The 26,407-nt window shown below is 36.7% G+C and overlaps 1 protein-coding gene and 1 pseudogene across 2 annotated transcripts in view; one reads left to right on the top strand and one right to left on the bottom strand.

The window, feature by feature from the left end:
- Window positions 1–26,407, bottom strand: part of MICU3 (mitochondrial calcium uptake 3) — a 99,661-nt gene that overhangs the window by 58,562 nt on the left and 14,692 nt on the right. The gene's annotated exons all lie outside the window — the stretch shown is intronic.
- LOC114206094 (chromobox protein homolog 1 pseudogene) lies at window positions 19,678–20,287 on the top strand (annotated as a pseudogene).

Raw genomic sequence — 26,407 nt, forward strand, 5'->3', positions numbered from 1 at the left:
TTTGAACACTTCATAAAAATTATTTTATATTAGAAAAAATTATTTAGGATAATAGAAATTATTATTATATAAGGCAAGCTTATTCTATTTATTGTCTCTTCCATGTCTATGAGGTCATAATGCAGATTATGTGTAAACTATTAAAATTATTTAAATATCTAGTATCTTCAGAAGTCGTATCAAAACAATCCACAAGAACTTTCAACGAGACTACATTTTGTATTTCTAAGTTACACTTTATTAAACGAAAAGCTAGGCAAATGACTCATCTTTTCCCACTATTCTGAAGACTAAGACTTTTAAAAACATTACACAAGTAGTCAAATAAAAACTAAAAGAAAGGTTCACTCCCTACTTTTTAATGGCATGTATAAGAGATAGAACATATAGTCTCTGCCTTTAAGAAATATGCAATGTATATGGAGGGACAAAATAGTAGTTGGAGAGACAAAAGGTACAAACATGGAAGAAAGGAATGAGTCAGGTTAGAGTAAATCAAAATAAAAAGCACTATAGAGATTGAGGTTAATAAAATGGTTTCATGGGGCGCCTGGGTGGCTCAGTTGGTTAAGCATCTGCCTTCAGCTTAGGTTATGATCCCAGGGTCCTGGAATTGGGACCCCGCATCGGGCTCCCTGATCAGAGGAGATCTGCTTCACCTTCTCCCTCTGCTGCTTCCCCTGCTTGTGCTCTCTCTCTTTCTCTCAAATAAATAAATAAAATCTTAAAAAAAATAAGGTTTCAGGAAGAAAAAATATGAATTTTAATGTCAGGAAAAGATATGAGCATTCTAGGTTTATACAGAATATTTGAAAAGACAGTAAGAACCTTCCCAGAGCAGAGGATTTGCATTCATGGAAAAGGGTAAGTAAACTGATAAGATTTCTGAATGCCAGACTAAAGCACTGGAATTTAATCTGATAAAAAAATGGCTTTAGGAGATTTTTACGTAGAGCAATGACACAAAGAAAATGATGCTCTTTAGAAAGATAACGCAGCTCCAGACGAACCATGAGAGACTATGGACTCTGAAAAACAAACTGAGGGTTCTGGAGGGGTGGGGGTGGGGGGATGGGTTAGCCTGGTGATGGGTATTAAAGAGGGCACGTTCTGCATGGAGCACTGGGTGTTATACGCAAACAATGAATCATTGAATACTACATCCAAAACTAATGATGTAATGTATGGTGATTAACATAACATAATAAAAAAAAAAAAAGAAAGATAACGCAGCTCCATACCAGAGACAAGCCAGTTCAGCAGTATGTTAGTAACAATTACTCAGGTAATCCATAGGTATTGGGAAACTGTTTTGGCTCTGTCATGGGTGAGAAGTGAGACACTGAGCAACTTAATGTCAATAATGGGCAATAATCTCCCTGAATAGTCCTCAGGGATCAGTCTAACATCTTAGGTCCCTTTCTATACATATATTCCAGGGGGTTCTTCCTCCTAGGACAGGGAAATCAATCTTATCTGGGACCACAGTTTACTCTCCTGCTTTCTTCCTGCTAGGCCATTTCCTTGGACCTAACTGGCCCCAATCAACCAAGACTGATTTCCAGAGAATTCCCTGAAGGACCACTCTGTGTGGAGCTCTCATGGTTTCTGCACCATTATCTGAAGCCATGCCTTAGTCTAACATCTTGAACCACAGTTTTTGCCTGTAACATCTTTATTTGTTATCATCTAATATGGACTTGATCTGTGACTTCCGCTTCTACCTGCTGCTGCCATTATTGCTTATGATGTACCTGTGTTTTCTCATGAAACGTTCCTTCCTAAGTGTCTGTCATTGGTCCCAGCACGCCAAACCCGCTTGACCACTGCAGCTGGGAATTTGATCCACCTTCCATGAGCTAATGCTGACAACTCTTCCTTCTCCTTAACTTCTACTAACAATCAATCAACAAAACCTGTTGTTCTCCCTCTAATTTCTCACATCTGCCACAGCCACACTTTTGTGTAAGCACACACTACTTCCCTAAAATTTTACAGTTATGGCCTGTGATTTTTGCCTCTAATCCATTCTCTACTGAGAGAAAACAGGCAGAACTATAGGATGGTGTGAATCCTTTAACCACCTGAGTAAGTTTCAGAAAAAAATCTGATCAAGTAGAGTTAAGTTTTCACTTAAACTCCATTGCAGGAAAGAAACTGAAGATGGCACAAAGAAATGGAAAAATACTCCGAGCTCATGAATCGGAAGAACAAGTGTTGTTAAAATGTTTCTATTACCCAAAGCAATCTACACATTTAATGCAATTCCTATCAAAATACCACCAGCATTTTTCACAGAGCTAGAACAAACAATCCTAGAATTTATAGGGAACAACAAAAGACCCGGAATAGCCAAAGCAATCTTGAAAAAGAAAAGTAAAGCTAGAAGCATCACAATTCAGGATTTCGAGTAATATTACAAAGCTGTAGTGATCAAGACAATATGGTACTGGCACAAAAACAGACACATTAATCAATGGAACAGAATAGAAAATTCAGAAATGGACCCACAACTGTATGATCAACTAATCTTCGACAAACCAGGAAAGAACATCCTTTGGGAAAAGGACAGTCTCTTTAACAGATGGTGTTGGGAAAACAGCAACATATAAGAGAATGAAACTGGACCACTTTCTTACACCATATACAAAAATTAATTCAAAATGGATGAAAGACCTAAGTGTGAGACAGGAAAACGTCAAAATACTAGAAGAGAACACGGGTAGTAACTTCTTTGACATCAGCTGTAGCAACTTCTTACTAGATTGGGAGGCAAGAGAAACAAAAGCAAAAATGAACTACTGGGACTTCATCACAATAAAAACCTTCTGCAGAGTGAAGGCAACAATCAACAGAACTAAAAGGCAATCTTCAGAATGGAAGAAGAGATTTGCAAATGACATATCTGATAAAGGGTTAGTATACAAAATCTATAAAAAATTTATCAAACTCAACACCCAAAAACCAAATAATTCCATTAAGAAATGGGCAGAAGACATGAATAGACATCTTTCCAAAGAAGACATCCAGATGGCCAACAGATATATGAAAAGTTGCTCAGCATTACTCATCATCAGGGAAGTACAAACCAAAACTACAATAAGATATCACCTCACATCTGTCCAAATGGCTAAAATTAACAACACGGGAAACAACAAATGTTGGCAAGGATGCGGAGAAAGGGGAACCCACTTACACTGTTGGTGGGAATGCAAACTGGGGCAGCCACTCTGGAAAACAGGATGGAGGTTCCCCAAAAAGTTAAAGATAGAACTACCCTATGACCCAGAAATAGCACTACTAGGTATTTACCTAAAGGATACAAAAATATTGATTCAAAGGAATTCATGCATGCCGATACTTAATAGCATTATCAACAATAGCCAAATTATGGAAAGAACCCCAATGTCTATTGATTGATGAATGGGTAAAGGAATTGTGGTGTGTGTGCATGTGTGTGTGTGTGTATAATGGAATATTAATCAGCTATCAAAAAAATGAAATCTTGCCATTTGCAACAACATGGATGGAACTAGAGTGTATTATGCTAAGTGAAATAAATCAATCAGAGAAAAATACCATATGATTTCACTCATATGTGGAATTTAAGAAACAAAACAAATGAACATGGGGGGAAAAAGAGAGGCAAACCATAATACAGACTCTTAACTATAGAGAAAAAGCTGGAGGGTAGGTGGGCGGGGGATGGTTAAATGGGTGATGGGGATTAAGGAAGGCACTTGTGATGAGCATTGGGTGTTATATGTAAGTGATGAATCACTAAATACTACTCCTGAAACTAATATTGCATTATATGTTAACTGGAATTTAAATAAAAACTTGAAACAAAAACAACAAAACTCCACTTAATGAATTCTACCCCTGTTGCCTTAGCAATAATACACATCATTTTTGATAATGGCATTAGGTGGTGCCTACAGGTTTATTTAGCAACACCTTAAAAGAAGGACTGGGAAGGTGTTTGAGAATGGTTCATGCCCCAGACAAAAAAAGTATATCCTAAAAGGGAAGAATATGATTTATGTATAAGAGATAAACAGAGTCTGGGTGCTTAAAAGGGCTTCCTGCTACTGCTTACTTGTTGCTTCCTTCATTGCCTCTTCTCAATTTAGTGAGATAAATCATATAGTGCAATAATATACATTGGCACTGCTCAAATGCAACATAAAAAGTAAAAACCAATTTTCCCATGTTGATCCAGTATATTGGTCCGATCCTAAAACAGTCTAATTATCATCAACTGGGGGGAATGGGTTCATCTGACTGGAGAATGGGATGAGAGGAAGAGAAGAGGAAATCAATACTTTGGTTGGCTTTATATTTATATTATTTGCTACTCCCTACTCAAATGCCATGCTGTTTTAATTATTATAGCTTGTGGTTATGTTTTGATATTAGGTAAAGCAAGATTTCATCTTATTATCAACCTTTAGAAAATATTCATAGTGATTGATATTCAAGTTTCTTCTCTAAGTGAACTTTGAAATCAATGTGTCAAATTCTATTTAAATAATCCTACTAGCATTTTGTTGGGGATGACACTCAATTTTGGTGTAATTTAGGAGACCTGATTTTTCCCATCTGGGAACATGGTTATCTATTTATTCAGGTCTTCTTCAACTATGTCTTTCAGTAAAGTTTTGCAGTTTTCTTCATATAAATTTTACGTATTTTCGGTAGATTTTTGGTACATTTTATAGTTTCTGTGTAATTGTGAATTGTGAATGGAACCTTTTATTCCTGTTACATTTTCAACTGGTTATTTCTGATGACCTTCATATATCTGCTTTGTATCCAATTACCTTTTTAAATTCCTTCATTAATTTTAATAACTTTTTTCCTTCGATTTTCTAAGTAAATCATAAATTGTTTCATAATAAATGACAGTTGTAGCTTTTCCTTTTTAATATTTATACTTCATTTTCATTGTCTTAATTATGAGAGGTCTATGTCTCTAAATATGATGCTGAATAGTTATCAGTAATAATAAGCATAATTATCTTGTCCCATGTTTTGGAGAGAATGCTTCTAATGAATTTCCATTAAATGCAATGTCTGCTGTTGGTTTTGATCATTATCTTCTACCTTAACTCAGGAATAGGTATTTCTTTTCCTTTGTTCATTGGAAATAAATGTGCTTAGAGTTAGACTGGTCTTCACAGACCTTAGAGATCATCTGGTCCTCTTGTTTCTTTACCTTTTTTACCAAAATAGAAATATAAGTATGAGTCCCCAAACAAAAATTTAAAATGTGTTGGGCAAGTACCAGCATAAATAGAAATCCTCAAACAAAAACTCAAAAGGTATTGGACAAAACTCAATTATTTATATTATATTTTAACAATTTTTAGTTTCCAAGATGAATATTTAAAATCAACTAATGAGCTAATGTAAATTCATTCATTCATCCAACAGATACTTGGTATGTGCACTATATACAAATGAATTAATTATAAAATAATCAATTGGAAGATTACTTACTTTATCTAAAAGTGTTTTAGAGACAAATATGAGTAAGCTTGGTTTAATCATGTTCTACCCATCTATGCGCATTCACTCTCAAACCTTCCAATTGTCCACGTGCTTCTTTCTCTGTGGTTTATAAACAGACTATTTAATTTTTTTATAGATTTATTTATTAGAGAGAGAGAGAGGGAGAGAGAGAGAGAACGAGGGGGAAGGGGCAGAGGGAGAGGGAGAAGCAGACTCCATGCTGAGTGGGGAGCCCAACGTGGGGCTTGATCCCAGGACCCTGGGATCATGACCTGAGTTGAAAGCAGACTCGTAACCAACTGAGCCACTCAGGTGCCCCAAAACAGACTATTTTCTTAATGAATGATCTAAGAGCACAGATGAAGAATTCAGGTTTTTTCATTTGTTTGTTACTGTGGTACAGTTCTAACCACATTAAACTTTACAGTGTTTACGAGGTTGATAAGGAGCAGTGGTCCATGAAGTTCAGCTGATACCTGACTTGATCCACTAGAATCCCTGAGAAAGGGACAGCTTCAGACTAGAAGATTCCCAAAATATGAGAAGGAACTCTCAGACCTTTAAAGGACTCAGCTTTGCTTTTGAACTTTCCAAAGTTTAAAAAATCTAAACCTACTGAAGTTCTAACATCACTATTATGAGCATTCAAAAACAAGAACCAATAAATAAAGGTGAAAAATGATATTCAAACCAGTTTACTAATCCTCTTGGCAGTCTTGCTTGCTTACAAATGACAATGATCTTGTATCATGTTAATGTTCAGAGCATTTTTTAAAAAACAAATACAGCCATTTCCCTGTAGCACACTGGTGTGAAGCTATGGGTATAATCCTTATATTACAAGGAACAGGTGAAGTATACCAGTATTCACTGGATGATCTACTTTAATACCTTTTTTGCTATCTAAATCCAATATATCTTTCTAAAGTTAATTTCTAAAGCTTAAAATTAATCTAAACATTTTTCATTAATATCTACTGTTTCAGTAAATAATACCTTTTGCATCACAAATTCCCAATATAGAAAAAACATCAATAAGTACAATATAGCTAAGGTGAATGGAAAAACAAACCTGAAAGCCATAAAACCTGAATTATCTACATTTAGTTGTTAAAACATTATTAAAATGAAAATCTCCATTATCAATCCAAAATTATGTACCTAAAAAATAAGGCTTTTAAAAGTGGCAATAAAATGTTAACTAGACCATTTGTTAACCACAGGGAAAATACTGACAGGAGTTAATATAAGTCATGGTCATTTAAGAAAAATTCTTAATTTCCATAGGTTGACAGTCAAACTAAAAAACACCTATTTAGGAAACTAAGGAAGTGACAGCCTTTAAATTGTTAAGGAATATTAAAGAGAAAACCCTCAAGTTTATAGTGGTCACAAAGAGAAATAGCTCTCTGAGAACTTAGCTGGTGGGTACTAGAAGCATAGATGGAGCTGAAGACTGGTTAAGCTTCTAAGAAGTAATTTCTCCAAAGTTCAAACTTCAACACAAAGTTTCCACGTTCCATCTTTCCTGGAGATGCTTCTTCTAAGGTGAAATCTTTTCTCTGCATGCACTCCTGTCTTTGGAAGTTATTTGTTGGTGTTATTATCAGCAGACCCACTCAGAAAGCTCCTTTTAAATGCAGGGAAACTGGAACATAATTTTTGTTAGGCATCAATCCATGAAGTATAGCTTATTAATTACCAATTTAAAAAATTTGTTCTAATTAAAAATTCTTAGAGATTAAATGTAATTAATATTTGTACCCTGAATTCCTGTTTTCCCTGTTTAGAAGAACCAGAGTCTCCACTGTGAGACCTCTGATACTGAAATAGTGTCCTTGACTTCCTCTTCCTAAAAGCACCTGTTGAACATACTTAAGCACTATTTGTGGTATTTGTTTCATTCATTTCAGTCTCTGGAACCAATCCTGTCCCACCCTGGAAATAATCAAAGACTTTCAGGCCAGAGATTTGGGTGGTGGTGCCTGTCCTGCTCTGGAACCAGGAATTCAGCTTCCGATTTGCTTCCTATTATCAGAACCTACCCCTTATTTCCCCACGTCAGTACCTGTGTACCTGCCAACCTGTGCCTGAGGCCTTTTCCTGAATCCTTCAGTAGTTCCCCTGGGATTACAGTGCTTGCTTATCCACTCATCCCAGTGGTAGGTGTTAAGCTGCTATTTATCCGGTCTCCTAAATGCTTTATTTTAGAGTGTCTGCTATAGAGATCTGCTAATTATCAACATATTCAATAGCTGTCTACTGCTAACACCTCATGAAACCAACTAAACTAATACTACCCAATAGCTAGTCCTAACCTGTTGGTAGAAACAAGAATGAGTCTAATTTCACTCTGTGCCTGAGATGAGCTCTGGGAACGATAATGGTCTCTGAGGTATGGTCAGCTCCAGTAATATTTTAGATCAACTCAGCTTTTCATTTCTCTGGAAGTGAGAAACTTCTGCAGCTATTTCCAAGAAGATAAATCTCTTCTCCCTATCAAATAGTCTCCGTGATTCTTCCACTCAGACTCTCAGAAAGGAGACCTGTCATAAAGCTTCTGCAGTCATGTCCTCTGTATTGTATAAGATACTGCTCCCCATCAATCCTAATTAATCACATCCTTGTAATAACATATCTGAAACTCTGACAACAGTGAGAGTGTTGAGAGTTGCCTGAGTCAACACTGTACTTTAAATAAATCCTAGTTATCTTCTTTATACATCCCTGTTACGTCACTTGTACTCCTCCTTTCACCCATTCATACCGGGTTGCAATGATCTGTTTACATCTCTGTCTCTGCCATTTAACCAGGAATTCCTTGAGAGCAGTAGTAGTTGTTATGTTTATAAGAACTTAACCAGTGATGAATATAATGCCAGGCACATCTAAGAGGCTTGGTAAATGATTACTGTGTGAATAAACAAATGCTTGTGGATGAAAACAAAATTGGCAACTGGGTAATAACGAGTCAAAGGGATACCGAGTCTGGGTCAGGTAGGAGACAAGGACAAACAAAAGAAAAGCTTCTGATTCCACACTAGGAATTTAGACTGAGATAATAAAAGATAATCTAAAGTTTTAGAGAGAAAGATATGGCATAATTTGTGGGTATCTTTTTAAAAAGTTGTTCAAACATATCTTTAAACTGTTGGAGGGAATGCAAGCTGGTGCAGCCACTCTGGAAAACAGTAAGGAGATTCCTCAAAAAGTTGAAAATAGAGCTACCATACGATCCAGCAATTGCACTACTGGGTATTTACAAACAGTTAACTTTGGGGGGCGCCTGGATGGCTGTTGGTTACACATCTGCCTTCGGCTCAGGTCATGATCCCAGGGTCCTAGGATCGAGCCCCGGGTCGGGCTCCCTGATCAGTGGGATCAGGGAGCCTGCTTCTCCCTCTCCCGCTTCCCTGTTTGTGTTTGCTCTCCCTCTGTCCAATAAATAAATAAAATGCTAAAAAAAAACAAAACAAAACTAATGTTGGTAAATACTTAAGTTTAGCTATTGCAATAAAAGGTATGAGATTTATTTTTCATTTTATTATTTTAATACAGTAAAAATTCTGGTTAAATGAACCTCTTCTTAAGTAGGGATACAGACAAAAGTAATTTGCTGCTTAAGTCTTAAAATGTGGAGCACTCAATTCTCACCCCTCCCAAGTGATTGCAATATATAAAAACTACATATGTAGGTTTTTTCATATTTAGATTTTAAAAGGGTTCTGTGTACTTAAAATTTTAAAGTACAACTGACCCTTGAACAACACAGGTTTGAACTGCACATGCCCACTTACACAATTTTTTCAATAAATACAGTACAGTTCTATAAATGTACATTCTCTTATGATTTTTCTGAACATCTTTTCTCTAGCTTACTTTTTGCAAGAACACAGAATACATATAACATACAAAATATGTATGTGTTAATCCACTACTTATGTTACTAGTAAGGCCTTCCAATCAACAGTAGGCTACTAGTAGTTACATTTTCGGAGGAGTCAAAAGTTATATAGGGGTTTTCAACTGGAGGGGTGGTGATGCCCCTAACTTCTGCATTACTCAAGGGTCAACTATAATTACAATATTACTAGCTACATATTACTTCACTTAGCTTCTTTCAGTCATACATTACCAATTCTTTTCTATAATAAAGAATAATTTCTGCTTCTATAATATTGCTTCAAAAGGGGGTTAATGAAATTCACAAATTTTTCTAACTTTTGATTAGAGGAATAAGAACAAATGAAGAGTATATTTAGTGAGACATCTATCAGTATATGAATTAGGGCAGGCCAGACAGAAGAATATAGCTTTTCAAATTTGAATGAATAGTGGTAGTTATAACATAGACGTACTTTATTGTTGGAGAAAAAGATAAATACAAATATGATTTGGAAGATGCTCAAATTTAGTAGATTACCCTTTTTCCTACATGAAGGATTGCAGGAGGGCACAGCAGAAGAGGGAAGAGAAGCCAGAACAGAAAAAGGGAACTAGAGCATATGTTTTATTTGGCACAATCCTGAACCAAGTACAAGACCCAGACTGTGGATATCAGCCAGGAATAAGGTGATACACAGTGGTTCAAGCAGCAGGCAAATTGGCTTAAGACCATTATTCAAAGGGAAGGGTATGTGCTATGGTGAGCGCTGTATGTTGTGTAAGACTGATGAATCAGAGACCTGTACCCCTGAAACAAATAATACATTATATGTTAATAAAAAGAAGAGATAAGTAGACCAAATCAAGAGAAGCCTGGATTCAGAAAGAAGAAATTTAGTCCCTGGAAAATTGGCATAAGGCCACTGGGGTGTAAGATAGGAATCCATAAGGCTAGGACTAAATCATGGAGATCAGTTCCATTAATAATGTCAAAAGTGGACAAGTTAAGCCATTAAGCTCCTTTGTCTTAGTATCTATGGTCAGGCTGAACCTATAGGTCTGCAGTTAGGTGAACTTTCATATCAGAAGAATATAGAAGACCAATCCAGCTGACATATATATATATATATATATATATATATATATATACACACACACACACACACACATATATATACACACACACACATATATATATGTATATATATATGATAATTGCACTGACACAATATTTTTATTTCTTTTGGAAAGATGAGGTAATTAAAAAATGTAGCTTTTATTATATATATATATATATAGCATATATATATATAATTTACCTTCATCAAAAAATAATCATTTCTTCCCTTCTCAGTGCTCAAAGCCTTCACCAATTAATCCTTTCTCTACTGTATTAGGAGAGGCTAAACTCCTCAAATATAATGGCTCAAACACCACAGAAGGGTGCTCATCTCTCTCTCCTAGGAGCCCAGAGAGGACATTCTGGGACTAGGTTCCAAGTGGGATCAGGGAACTCTGCTTCAGTGACTCAGGGGGGTGCCATTGTCAACTGAGGTGGGGGAGGGGGAGGCGGCATGCAAGAAGTTCATGTGATAAGCTTTTATTGGCCAGGCCTCAAAGCGGCATAAATCACTTCTGCTCACATTCAGCTGAAGAGAACTTAGTTGCATGGCCCAAACTTAAGCACAAGGGATGATGGAAAATGAAAACCTGGGCATCTACAGCCCTAACTATTAGGGAGGAAGAGAAGAGATTACTGTCAACAGCTTGCCGTCTGTCACACCGACTTTGGTGCCAAGGACTCATGGGATGTAAAGGACAAGGGAGGAAAATATTAGAATTACATGTACATTTAACAAAGACTTGGAGAAATTCACTTCCCAAACAAACCACATCTGTAGGATTGGAAGCCTCATGGCAGGTAACACTTCCAAATCATCATGAATTTTTCAGGAAATACTAAGCTGCTATGATTCAGGTGGCGAGTTCCACACATTTTATCTTCTGCGTTCTGTATCTCTTTCCAAAGTCTTAGGCACAGCCACTATTGACTTGAAGTTCAATGTTGACATCTGCACTCTCCCTAGCTCTACTTTTCCAAATTTAGCAAAATGCTTCTGTATCTCTGACCTTTCCACAAAACACGGCAGTGAGATTAAGAAAACACTGGGTCTGGTCCTCCATCCTTAAATGTTGAGAGACGTCCAGTGTAAACAGATGTTTTGTGTTCTACCTCCACAGACCTACCCACATTAGCTATGGGAGGCTAAACAGTAATTACCGTCCTACGGCTTGATTTACAAAGTCTGAATTGAACCACCTATAGGGAAAAATGTAATGGTCTTCCAATTTTTGCTCTACAATTCTAAAACTGAGTTATTCCCAAACTAAATTTGATGACAGATTGCTATACTCAAAATATTAAAAAAACCCTAAAAACTCTAAATCTAAGATCCAAGTAACAGAGAAAATAAAATTACCTGAAAATTCATATATATAAACTTAAGTTTTATTTTCTTAACTTGTTTCAAATTCTAACAGTTTCATTTCTTTCATTAATATAGTAAAATTCACTCTGAAAATAAAGTATCAGCAAACTTCAAAATAATGAAACACTACAGCATGTGTGACTGACAAATATTAACTATTAAATATAATCATGATTTCTTGGCTTTATATGGGCATATTCTAAATAGATATGTTAAAATTTTTATAGTGTTATTTTTCACAGATTAGGAGAATATAGACATTTAAGTTTAAGGGAAGGTATCATTGAAAAATTTTTAGATGTGGCAAATTTTGTGAAGGAAATGGAATTTTTCATTTCAAAAAGATCTTGCACAACTGCTAATGAAAACTACTCAAGCATGGATCTCAGAGTTGGCACATAAATTATCTTATATTTAAGTGCAAGGCCACACAGCAGAAAAATGAAATCGTAGAAATCTAGAGGTAAAAAAGAATTTAAATTTGCCTTTTCATTTTATTCCTCCTAGGAAATTACATTTTATACCTTCTAAGAAATTATTTTATGGGAATTGCTTAACATTCTTTTCAAGTTTGCTAAAAATGTTTAGGGAATTTTCTTTCTAGCTCTAGAAAGCTCTATCTTTTATGTTTTACTGAAGAACAGTGAGCTACATTTTAATCTCAGTTTTCTTGTTTATAAAAATGGAGAGTTTACATGGAAATAAAAATTTTAAATACAACTGTAAAACAAAATACATAATTTATTCATAAAAATAAGTAATGATCATTTTTCAGGTAACTGTGGAATCTCTAAGTCACGTTGACATGAGCAAGATGAATGTTTCAAAAGTGGGAGAAATAATAAAAGCTACATTTTTTAATTACCTCATCTTTCCAAAAGAAATAAAAATACTGTGTCAGTGCAATTATCTTCTTTGGAATTTCCAAACTCAGACCTTTGCAACTAGTACTTAGATGTTACTTCTTAAGGTAGTAAAACAAGGGCCTTCAGGCAACAGTGTACATCATTATCCTTCCTATGAATAACAGAAAGCGAAGGTTCACTGCCAAGGCACAGTCTCATGTTACTTCAGGTCAGCAATTTGAAAATTTACTCTGCGGTAAGGTCTGATTTTCCCAGGGAGGCAAGATTAAATGCCAGATAAAAGATTCACTACTTGACAATTAGAGAAACTGATGCCTACAAGCTGATAATACCCTAAAGAGGTAACTTGAAACAATTATATCAATTATCTAAACACTGTATAATGTATTACCTTTTAGCAGGTGAGAAATAGAGCCATGAGAATGAAAAATGGAAGAAGGGAAAATAAAAACCATTTGTATTAACCAACATTATTTTGATTACTCATCCTTATTAGTTTCTTTAAAAATGGCTTGATATTAAATCAAACCAACACTAATTTTAAAAATAAAGAATAAAGCATTTATTTGATTTCAAGTAGGAAGCTGAGCATTTGTTATTACGCCCTACCTGATACTGGCAACAGGGCTAACATTTTTACAAAACACCGAAGAGCAAAAATCTTTTAAATTTAGATTTTTAGGTTGTATTTTCTGGATAAGAATCTTATGAAATTCTATTTTTATTCCAGCTAAAAAGAGGTTCACATAAGTATTACACTTGGCTTTCTCAAATGGCTTCAGGCTCATTTACAAGCTTCTAAGAAGATAAAAGGGGCAACAGTTTCTTTGCTTGTTGGGTGGTCGAAAGGTTAAATATCAAATTCCAATGTGGGAAAATCCCAAGTACTCTAGGTGAAATGTTTTGATGCTAGGTAAATGTGTCCATGTGGAAATAGACACAGTCTGAAGACCAGCCAATAGTATTTCCCTGGCTGAAATCAAATAGAAAAAAAAGTTGTAAAAAAAAAGAAAAAGTTAACTGACCACTTACTCTAAAGTCTCCACTTGTATTGTTATAGTAGCTTACATTATAAGGTTCTTTACAAGTTTGCAAAGTACTTTCACAAATATCATCTCAACATTGATAGGAGGATGATGTGAGTAAGTCATCTAAGGAGGCAGTATGCAGAGAGGTTTAGCGTGTGTATCTCATCTCTTCTTGCCTATTCAAAGTCTTTGCTCCAGCAATACCTCCCTTGCCCTGCCTACTCTCTCACTATTTTTCCCTCTTCTACTGAACACTTCCCTTCCACTTACACATGTTGGCATTCCTCCAGTCTTAGAAGGCTTCCTCTCCTACCTCTCCATTTAGCTACTCTTCCCTTCCTCCGCACCTTGTCTCCTGCTTTCACTTCCTGTCTCTGACCGCCTCTACCTCAGTAGGTTCTCCCCTCTACCACCCCACTAAAACTACTTATCAAGGTCATAGATGAACTCTTTGTTGCTAAATTCAAAGGTTAATTCTCAGTTTTCATCTTACAGCATCTGACACATTTGATAACTCTTTTTTCGTTAAAATAACTTTCTCAGTTTCCAAGACATCACTTTCCTGATTTTCCTTTTACTCCTCTGGCATTCTTTGTACTTTTGCTGGTACTTCTTTGCCAGTCCTCAGACTCTCTTTTTAAAACCTATAATTACTTCTTTGATGATCTCATCTGGCCTTTACATATTATAAACATACTGACAAATACAAAATTTATACATCTAGCCTTCAGAAATAATATAAATTCCACAAAGGCAGGAATTTTTAAGGGGTACACTTCAGCTTCTCCAGTTTCTTGCTTGTAGCAAGTTCTTCAATATTTGATAAATAAATGAATGCATGAAAGTGGTTGTAAAAACTTACTACAATTATTAAATGATTCCTTTAAAAATTGAAGCATATTAAAAATCAATAATTATCTGGCATTAATGTAATTGGCTTCAGAACTGTGGGGTGGAGAAGGCAATACAGTCAAAAATGTTCAATAATTTGTCTTATATGTGTAACCACTTGAAGACTAGAAAGAGGATGTACAACTTTCAAGCCACCAGAGAGATAGAAAAGAGGGGGAAAAAAAGGACAAATCTAATGTCAGGGCATAAAGAGAAAAAAATTACACATGCTCATGTAATACAGCAAAAACAAATACAGATATGTCAATAAATATGAGTGGGTTAGACTCTCTCATTAAAAAAGAGCAACTCATATATTTTTTTTTTGATTTGGCTCTTTTTTTAAAATTTTTTATTATGTTAATCACCATACATTACACCATTAGTTTTTGATGTAGTGTTCCATGATTCATTGTTTGCGTATAACACCCAGTGCTCCACGCAGAACGTGCCCTCTTTAATACCCATCACCAGGTTAACCCATCCCCCCACCCTCCTCCCCTCCAGAACCCTCAGTTTGTTTTTCAGAGTCCATCGTCTCTCATGGTTCGGCAACTCATATTTTTAAGAAGCAATATAAACATTCCTTACAAGAGTCAGAGGTAAACATTGCCCCAAATGTTTGAAAATACACAAAATTACGGGCCAAAAGCATTAAATGGGACAAAGAAAAATTCACCAAGACATTACACTAATAAAACAAAACAACTTAAAATTATATGATGGAAAACCTGTTAGAAAAATGCAATTTGACCAACTCACAGTCATGGCTGAGATGTCAATACATCTCTACTAGAAATGGGTAGATGAAATGAAGAAACCATGTAAGAAAAAGAATCTGTGTAACAAAACAAATAAGATGCTTATTTGTTTTTAATAAACAAAATATATAAACTGACCATATATTAGTCTTCACAAAAATATCAATAATATAAAAATGTGGAAGTTATTTGGTTCAATGAAATATTCACAGAACATTGGGTAGTGAATATAAATTTATGAGGTGTACTTATATCAATGTAGATAAATTTCTTAAATATAATACTAAATAAAAATACAAATTATAAAAGGATACTACCAAATATGTATATATTATTCAGGGGTACACTCATTTGTAATAAAATTATGAAAACATTCATGGGAATGATAAAAATCAAATTTAGAACGGTGGTTATCTCTTTGGGGAAGAGAGAATTATGATAGAGGTATATATGCTGATGGTTTATTTTTTAAGCTGTCCAGTGTAGATATAACTATGCATTATATTATTACCTATTTATTGTATTTTTGAAAGTAAGATATATGTTGTTTTTAAAAGAGAAATCATTCAGGTTTTATTCCTTGCCTCATATGGAAAAATGCTAAAATTTATCAGCAAAGAAATGAACATAAAAAAAAGCACTTTGGAAAATTTGAGATACACTACTATACAATTAGACAATTCTTGGGTTAAAGAAGAAACGAAAACTGAGAATACAAAGCTTTTGAAAATAAATGACACTTAGGGACTCACAAACAGCAATCTGTGTAATTTGGTCAAAGCCATTACTAACATGGGAAAATTAATATCCTTAAGTATATTTTTTAAAAAATAAGAATTTAGGGGCGCCTGGGTGGCTCAGTCGTTAAGCATCTGCCTTCGGCTCAGGTCACAATGGGATTGAGCCCCACATCAGGCTCCCTACTCCGTGGGAAGCCTGCTTCTCCCTCTCCCACTCCCCCTGCTTGTGTTCTCTCTCTCGCTGTCTCTCTCTCTCTGTCAAATATAAATAAAATCTTTAAAAAAAGTAAATAAAAAATTAAAAAAGAATTTAAATATATGTATTCAACTCAAGAAGCCAAAGAAAGGATAAGATAAATTTGAAGAAAACAGAAGAGAATAATCCATAAAGATAAAAGCAGAAGTAAACAAAACAATAAAACAGTAAATGAATTTAATTTAAAAAAAGTAGTATCTGAAAAGACCAATAAAATAGACAAACCCCTATCAAATCTGATTTGAAAAAAGAACTGAAAATGAAATAAACAATATTGAACACAAATTACAGTATATCCAGAGTTTGGAAGAGTACCCAATTATAAGACAAGAATCAGAAATCTATAGTATATTGATATAGTAACATTTTAATATAATACATCAATGAGTAGTAGTCTATGGCCATTAAAAAGGATATTGTAGATCAGGAGGTGGTACTTGCGTAAGATTTACAGGACACATAGCTTGGTGAGAAAAAAACAAGAAAGAATGGGCAAAAAAAGACAGAAACCAAGGTCATGCTTTAAAGAAACATACACACACGTATAGACTTTAGAAAAAGCTGTGGAATGCTACATTACTTTTTAAAAAGCAAACAGCACATATATTATTAGCCTCATTTCACAAAAGAGCTACTAGCCTAGTCTAGAGAATCCTTCATCACTGTCATACAGACAGCAACTGAGTCTATGACCAAATCCAGAGTTCTTCCACATTGCACAAGTTGGCATTTTGGAATAAAAGTGCATTGGTTTTGTAATCCTTCAGGCCTATGTTCAAATGCCAACTCCACCACTTCCTAGTTAGGTAACCTTGGGAAAAATAATCTCTCTGACCTTTAGCATTTTCAATTGTAAAAAATGGGCAAATAAAAACCAACTCCACAAACTGTAAAGATTAAATGAAAACTAAATGAGAACACTTCCTTCTCCGTTGGCCAATAGAATCAGTTCATCAAGAGTGTCTACTCTATTGATCAGCAGGTCCAGAAACAGTCTTTGGCAGCTCAGCTCCATGAATAAAGTTTGAGGTATCAAATGCCTTTGTGGTACTATAAGTTGGAAGTTCTTTAAATGTGTCCATGATGATAAAACCATTCCAACGGCCTGGCATTTCCTTGAGGCTCCCATCTGCCTTTACCACCTTTCTCTCAGTCTTCCTGGCTCAGTTCCAAACATCTAGATTATACGGTATGTGGTATTCTATTTATTTCTTAAGAGTGATGGCTGACCCTTCATGACAGAATTTCTAGCTATGCACTGAGCCACAGTCTTCTAGGTCTGGCGACATGACTCCCAAGATAGTTTTTCTAGACTGCAACCGGAAGGAATAAACATAACACATCATTAAAAGTTTGGACTATTTTACCCTAAATGAATCACCTTGAACTTACCCAACTCTATTAGCTTGGGCTGCCATAACAAAATACCATAGACTGGATGGCTTAAACAACAGAAATTTATTTTCTTACAGTTCTAGAAGCTACAAGTCCAAGATCAAAGCATGTTAAGTTTCTGGTGAAAGCTCTCTTTTTGGCTTGCAGATGGCACCTTCTTTCCATATCCTCACATGGTCTTTCCTCAGTGTGTGGGCACATTAAGAAAGTGTGAGTGAGCTCCCTGATGTCTTTTCTTATAAGGACACTAATCCTATCAGATCAGGAGCCTACCTTTATGACCTCATTTAACCTTGTACTTCCTTGGAGGTCCCATTTTCAAATACAGCCACACTAGACATTAGAGTTTTAACACATGAATTTTGAGGGGACACATTCAGTCCATAACACCAACCACAGTGACTCATCTACCCTTTTCCTCTACTCATTTATACAGGTCTTAAAAATGCTCTGGCAGATCACTTCCCTCAAGCTGGAATTTTATTGTCTGGAAGAACTTGAATACCTGGAGATTTTACTACGTGTCCTCTTTTGGATCCTTTATAAACAAACAAACAAACAAATAAACAAACATTCAGTAAGATGAGTCCTAGAGTCCTTGGCCTACCTGTACCCCAATGGAAGGTCACAACTTGAAGTTCCCTGCCCACCAACCAGCCTTGGCCTACTTGCATCATAGTGGGGGATCTCCTGCATGCCAGTTCTATCTCATGGTTCCCTGTCTGTCAACTGGCCCAATGCACACCAGCAGGCAGTTTCCAGGTAGCCAGTCCTAGCTATGTTTTCGGGTCCGCCAGCCTCAGCCCAGCAACTGTGGGAAAAAAGCTCTAGCTGTGAATACGCCTTTTTTAACAAGGACTAAATCCCAATCTAGGGAGGGAGCCCCCCTTCCAAGTTTGTTCTTTCCTTAGGTTTTCTCCCTCAGCCCTAGAATATTCTTTTGAATTTTGATTCCTTCTTAGTAGCTAAGCTCTTGTAAAGAGTGAACAGTTCTTCATATTGAACCTTATCTGTTCAAATTACTGTGTGGTTTCCATCTTCTGCCTGGCCGCTGACACAGAAGAGCTTGAGATGAGTGTCACTGGGTGTTTCACAGTGCCCCAGGAACAAGCAGAACAGAGGCACACCAGAGTCAGAGAAAGAAGCCTCTTCTGCCTACAGTGTGCCCGCTGCACAGTCTACGGGCAAAAAAGAAACGTTTGCAAGTTCCAACGCCAGCATTACAAGCAGATGCAATGAAGGGCAGACTCGAAGCTGAGGCAATAATCTGATACCTAGCATCGTAATCTTGCTGCTATCCATACACAGTCGCTATTTAGCTACATTTAAAAAAAAAAAAAGTTAACACATACCAAGACCTTCTTATGTGCCTGACCATTTTAAGCTCTCTTAATAATCCTGTAATGTGGAATGACTGGGTGGCTCAGTCGGTTAACATGCCTTTGGCTCAAGTCATGATCCCAGGGTCAGTCATGATCCCAGGGTCGTGCTCCCTGCTCAGTGGGGAGCCTGCTTCTCCCTCTGCCTGCCGCTCCCCCTGCTTGTACTCTCTCTCTCTCTGACAAATAAATAAAGTCTTAAAAAAAATAATCCTGTAATGTAGGGACAATTACTATCCCTACTTTACAGATGAGGGAAATGAGGCATGTATATTTAATTAGCTTTGGCAAGGTTCTTGAGTAAAAGAGCTGAGATTCATATCTAGGTATTCTGATTCTAAAGACCACACTCTCAACCACATGCTATATTAATTTTTGTTTCCATTGCTAGGACAAAAACAAGCTTTAGAACTTGAAGAAATTTGTTCCTTTTCTGGAGGCCACTTCCCCCACTGATGCAACACACCATTAGCATGGGACAGCTTCCTCTTATGCTCCTGGGCACAGCATCACCCTTTAGACTAGAAAGCTGGTGGGCACTGAGGAAGAAACAAAACAAGAAGAAAGTGGAGGAGGTGCTAGAGGATGAGGAAGAAGAATATGTGGTGTAAAAATTTCCCAAACATCAAGAGGAAAAGGCAAAGTGGACTACCTCCTACAGTGGAAGGGGTCGTCAGATGTGGACAACACATGGGAGCCAGAAGAGAACCCGGGCTGTCCTGACCTCATTGCCGAGTTCCTACAGTCACAGAAAACGGCACATAGGACAGAGAAATTATAGGAAGGCAAGCGCAAAATTGACTCTGATTCTGAAAATAAGGAACAAACCAAAGAAGAAAGAAGAGTCAGAAAAGCCATGAGGCTTTGCCCAGGGTCTGGAGCTGGAGCTTATTAATGGAGCTACAGACTCTGGTGCAGAGCTCATGTTCTTGATGAAATGAAAAAATCTGATGAGGGTGACCTGGTCCCTTCCAAGGAAGCCAATGTCAAGTGTCCACAGGGGTCATATCCTTCTATGAGGAAAGTCTGATGTGGCATTCCTACCTCTCAGAAGATGGTGACAAAAAAGATGACAAGAATTAACTCTCCTGCGTACTAGCCCGTCACATCTAACTGTGGGTTTCAAGTGGAGAGGGAAGGAGTTCTACTTGTCTTGACACCACAGAGGTGGCTTGAGGAGATGTCCTTTGAAGAGTCAGTACAGTACTTAGAGCCGCCCAAAGGAATATAAAGCCTTTCCAGCTGTGTGGTTTGCATACCCATCCCAGTGGAGGGGAAGGAGAAGTGCAGCAAGGCAGCTCATTCTGAACTTTGCTGAGAAAAGCAGAATGCCTTCCATGAAGGACAAAACTTGCAGAATGGGTGTATAGGAGAGCAAACGACACTGTAGCTCTTCAAAGAGCATGTCCACAACATACAGCCTGCTTTCCGAAAGTGTTCATTGCATTTTTATAGTGTGGTGTGTATGCAGTTTCTGGGGATCACTGGTGTAATATTTAGGGGCAGGAGGGATGGAGTAGGAAGGGAGACAGGTAGAATCATTTTTGTTAAAATTTGGGGCCTGATTGGGAAAATGGTGAAACATTGGAAAGAACAACCTAATGATGATTTGGTTTTATGTCCAGAATATTTTATCTTTTAAAAAAAAAAAGTCACTGGCAACCTAAATGAAGACTGTGAGAGACTGTTTAAAAGCTGTGAATACCTGAAACTTCTAAGTCAGTGTGTCCCCTGCCTGAGCTTAATGCTGCTCCCAACAAAGGACTACGGCAGTTAGCAGCTGTCATTTGTAGAATGGAAACTGGTTAAGAAGGGAAAGTTTTATTGGAACATATGCCAGGCGACTGTTCTGTCTTAGAGATGCTAACCCTTGACGTTGACAAGACCCTTTCTTTTTCAATTATAAAGTTACAAATATCAGCTTGTTCATCCAAGCAACCGGCTGAGGTATTTGGGGAGGGGAAGAGGGTGGAATGGAAGGTGGGAGAGTAGGGAAGGAAAGGCCCATGCTCTTAGAATGGAAAACTCTGGGAGCCTCTCTGCTTTTTGAACTGTGAACTCTGAAACCACTGGTGGTGGCACTGACAGCACAAGTTCACAGGAGCACGTTGAGTGGGAGGATTTCAAAAGCCCTGGTCTCAGGAGAAGACGAAGCTTTCATACTGGGGTAATGGTTCACTTGTGCTATGGTGAGCGCTGTGAGTTGTGTAAGACTGTTGAATCCCAGACCTGTACCTCTGAAACAAATAATACAATATATGTTAAAAAAAAAAAAAGATGAAGAAGAAGAAGATAGCAGGAGGGGAAGAATGAAGGGGGGAAATCGGAGGGGGAGACGAACCATGAGAGACTGTGGACTCTGAGAAACAAACTGAGGGTTCTAGAGGGGAGAGGCGTGGGGGGTGGGTTAGCCCGGTGATGGGTATTAAAGAGGGCACGTTCTGCATGGAGCACTGGGTGTTATACACAAACAATGAATCATGGAACACTGCATCAAAAACTAATGACGTAATGTATGCTGATTAACATAACATAATAATAATAAAAAAAAATACAAACAAAACGAAGTTTTTCTAATCCCAGGAATTACCTAATACCCAAAATGCTGTCTTGGATCATGAGATACATCAGTTCTCGACATTGTCTAGACCTGTACCTAAAAATCCACTGTAAAATCTTCTTAGGCATGTGTTAGGTTTCTGTGAAAACTTTGTTTAAATGTAAACTTGGTACCACATTGTCAGTTTTTGTCTTAAAACTATAGATAAAAAAAAAAGTGAAGAGAAACTCTATTAGAAGCTAAAGTTCTTGGGGCGCCTGGGTGGCTCAGTTGTTAAGCGTCTGCCTTCGGCTCAGGTCATGATCCCAGGGTCCTGGGATCAAGCCCGGGCTCCCTGCTCCGCAGAAAGCCTGCTTCTCCCTCTCCCACTCCCCCTGCTTGTGTTCCCTTTCTCACTGTGTCTCTCTCTGTCAAATAAATAAATAAAATCTTAAAAAAAACCAGAAAGAAGCTAAAGTTCTTTAATATTACTATTAAAAAAGACAGCACACTTAGATAGTATTTATCTCTGAAAGGAAACTATAAACAAATATGTCAAAATGTTAACAAGCATTAATTCTGAATGCTGGAATATACAGTTCACCCTTGAACACAGGTTTGAACTGCACAGGTCCATTGATCCATGGATTCTTTTTTTCAATAAATACAGTACAGTGCTGTAAATGTATTTTCTCTTCCTTATGATCTTAATATTTTTTCTCTAGCTTATCTTGTTTTAAGAATAAAATAAGGTGTATGTATATTGTAATAATATGCATATAATACATACCACATACAAAACAGGTGTTAATCAACTGTTAATATTATCAGTAAAGCTTCTGGTCAACAGTAAGCTATTAATAGTTAAGTTGGGGGGAGTCAAAAGTTATACACGGATTTTTGATTGCACAGGGGGTTGGTGCCCATAGCCCTGCATTATTCAAGGGTCAACTGTATAATTTTATATACCTTTTAAATTTGACAAAAACAACTTTAAAAAGAGAATATAAGAAAAAAGCACGATTAAAAGGTATACAATCTTAAAAATAATTCAATTTTTCAGTTGTAGAAATTATTATTGAAAAGGATATACAAGTTTTAAAAATCATGTAATATTACTTAGTTTTGGCAGTTTATTCCCATTACGTTGACATTTTATTTTCAGAGAGAAATTAAATGTCCCTGAATTTAACATGAATGAAAGCTGAAAAGGCATTATCTGGGACAAAGTTTATAATACTGGTGTTTTAATTTATAAAACGGATTTAAAATATATATACAAAAGAATATTACTCAGCCATAAAAAAGAATGAAATCTTGCCATTTGCAAATGGAGCTAGAGGTATAATGCTAAGCAAAATAAGTCAGAGAAAGACAAATACCATGTGATTTCACTCATGTGGAATTTAAGAAACAAAACAAACAAGCAAAGGGGTAAAAAAGAAAAAGAGAAAGAGAGAGAGAGAGAGAAATCAAGAAAGAGACAAGACTATAGAAAATAAACTGATGGTTACCAGAGGGGAGATGGGTGGGAGATGGGTGAAACAGGTGACAGGGATTAAGGAGTGCACTTGTCGCGATAAGCACTGGGTGATGTATAGAATTGTTGAATCACACTATATTGTACACCTGAAATTAATTTAACACTATATGCTAATTAACTGGAATTAAAATAAAAACTTAAAAAAATTAAGTTTAGAGAGGATTAAAAAGATGGGAACATTTAAAGCAACAAGTTATAATCAAATAAAATATTAGGAAAAATAAAGTGATTTTAAGATTAAACAACTATTATAGCTAAAATGGACCTTACAAATTCAAATCAATCATCCCTACCTAGGACATTTCATAGAATAATAACCCTGAAAGGTTAAATGACTCAGTTACTGTTACAAAGACAGACGGTGGCAGAGCCCTAAAACTGAACCTCTCTACACACATCTCATTTGAGATATAAACATTTTTAAAGGTATAATTAATATGAACTCTCTAACTTCTGTTCTCAAGGTTTTATACTTGGAGAATTTTATGTGGGGATTCAGTTTTATTATCTAAGAAAGTCTGAAATACTTCCATCTAGAAGTTACCTATGAGGGAAGATAAAAAAGCTGATGCTCAAGGAAACAGATTAAGTTCTTCTCTATCTCCAAATACAGAACTATGCAGTGCGTATTTGCAGGAACCATAGCAAGTTCATAAATTTCTAGCAGATTACAGAGTATATACCTGGAAAGTGGCTCTTGATCAGGCTCAAAGAGGAGGTGGTTGTAGAGATTAGGCCAATGAATTTCTCCTACCACAAGGAAACCTGTAAGACTTGAGGTAGGAAAGCAGATACTCCTTCAGGTTTCATCAGTGCAGTAAGATTATTTTTGCAGACGGAAATTTACTTAGATTACCTGAGGACAATATAAAATCTACACGTTATATATGATATACATACTTTCAATTAAAATTCCTATTTAAACTTGAGGAGTTATCAGTTCTTATAAGAGAATTAAAAAGTTAAGGATATGATGTTTGAAGTAATTGGTGGTACAAAAATATATTAATTGTATCAATGAAGTCATTCTTCTTTCTAAGCATACAGCTAGAGTACATTTCCCAGTATCTCTGGCACTTAGATGTGGCCGTACGACTCAGTGTAGAAAATGTAGTATGAATGGCAGTGATGCCTGCCATTTCCAGGCCTGGCCCATTAAACCTTCCCACAAGAAGGCTCCCTCTATGCTCCATCACCCCTTTTTGGCTAACTGGTATGGTGACACCCTGAGTAACCTTGGAAACCACTTGTTGAAGATGGCAGAGTCACCATCACTCTAGATGTCTGAATGACAGCATGGAGGAGAGCCACATGCAGGAGTCTTCCTATCAACCTGTACACAACCCAAGAATTATTACATAAACAATAAGTAAGCTTTTATCAGGTTAATCCACTGAAACTTGAGGGTCTACGTGTTAGTACAAACTAGCCTACCCTAGGGGCGTCTGGGTGGCTCAGTCAGTTAAGCAGCTGTCTTCAGCTCAGGTCATGACCCTGGAGTCCCAGGATCGAACCCCGCATGAGCAGGGAGCCTGCTTCTCCCTCTCCCCCTGCTCCTCCCCCTGCTTGCACACATGCGCACTCTTTCTCTCTTTCGCTCACTCTCTCTAATAAGTAAAAAAATCTTTAAAACTAGCCTACCCTAATAAAATCCTATTTGAATCTAATTCTGTATGTTAAATTGACCCTGAATCTTGGAAATGATGTGAATGTCCTGACAAGAAGCAGAAAATGAAAGCTTATAATTAGACAATCTGATGTTACTTTTTTTTTTAAGATTTTATTTATTTATTTATTTATTTGAGAGAGAGAGAGAGAAAGAGACAGCAGGGGGATGGGGAGAGGGAGAGACAATCTCAAGCAGACTCCTCGCTGAGCACAGAGCCCAACGTGGCTTTGGATCTCATAACCCTGAGATCATGACCTGAGCCGAAATCAAGAGTCAGGTGCTTAACTAAGTCACCTAGGTGTGCCAAAAATCTGGTATTTCTTTCTGGAGAAGAGTACATTGTAGGACTGTGCTACATTCTAAAAATTAAGGAGAAGCTATCCAAGGATTTTATGTGGCCAAGGGTGGAATGTTTACTTTTTCAAGAATCTTCCTTCATCAGTAAAAACTGGTCTTAAACATACTCCCAAGTTTAACATTCCTGTGGAACGAAATAAATGTGGTCAGCTGTCTTTTATCAACCAATTTTGTTTATTTTTATATTTTTGTCACTGAGATGGTGAAGGCACTCTGCTCTTCTCTGCCACCAACTTCACTTAGGCATTAATACCTGCCAAATAAATCACTGATGCTGATGGAGGTAGATATGCCCTGGTTATATCACTTAACCACCTTGCCAATGGCAACTTGTAGGCATTCCTACTCACTTTTAAAGAGGACTCTGAAACATAACTCATGGTTTTCCTCATCACCCCAAATCAAGTCAGAGAGAACGTTGGCCCATTTAATAACTTAGTCTCAAAGCTCTCTGACTTCCCAACTTCAAAATTCAAGGAAAAAATTCTATCACCACACTACATTATCACCTAGAACTGCTCCATCTCTTAGGCTACTGGGCATTGCTAGAGAAAAATCATGGACTCCAAACTCCTTTCCCTAGTTTTGCAGGAAGATACCTTTATTCCTATGGAGCTAAAAGTGAGAGAAAGATAAAGGCAAATTTAGTTCTGAGGAAGTAAGAAACTGAGCAAATTTACTTCTGATAGATCATTTTCTCTGTGAAAATGGAGGTCATTTGCTTGAGACAGAACAAAGTGAGGTGTGCTGCAGGTAGAATGAAACACATTTTGAAGTAGCTGTTGTAGGGTTAGAAATGGAGGTATCAGGGACATCTAAAAAGATTGTTAAACATGTCTTTTTGTCACAGGTTTCTGTTTCCCAAGAGTTTATACCTAGATAGAATTTCTGAGTTATTAGGCATGTGAATCTTCAATTTACTATATAATGACAACCTGTTTCCCAAAGATTTGTACTCCTACCAACAGAGTATGAAAATTTTTGTTGCCAAAAGTGGTCAATTTTTTTTTTAAATTTTACCCATCTAATTGGTAAAAAATGGTGCTTCATTATGGTTATGATTGCATTTCCCTATTATTAGTGATGATCATCTTT

This window comes from Eumetopias jubatus, unplaced genomic scaffold (assembly GCF_037043125.1).
Source record: "Eumetopias jubatus isolate StellerSeaLion01/CBP00866 unplaced genomic scaffold, mEumJub1_p1.0 scaffold_2, whole genome shotgun sequence".
NCBI classification, from domain to species: domain Eukaryota; kingdom Metazoa; phylum Chordata; class Mammalia; order Carnivora; family Otariidae; genus Eumetopias; species Eumetopias jubatus.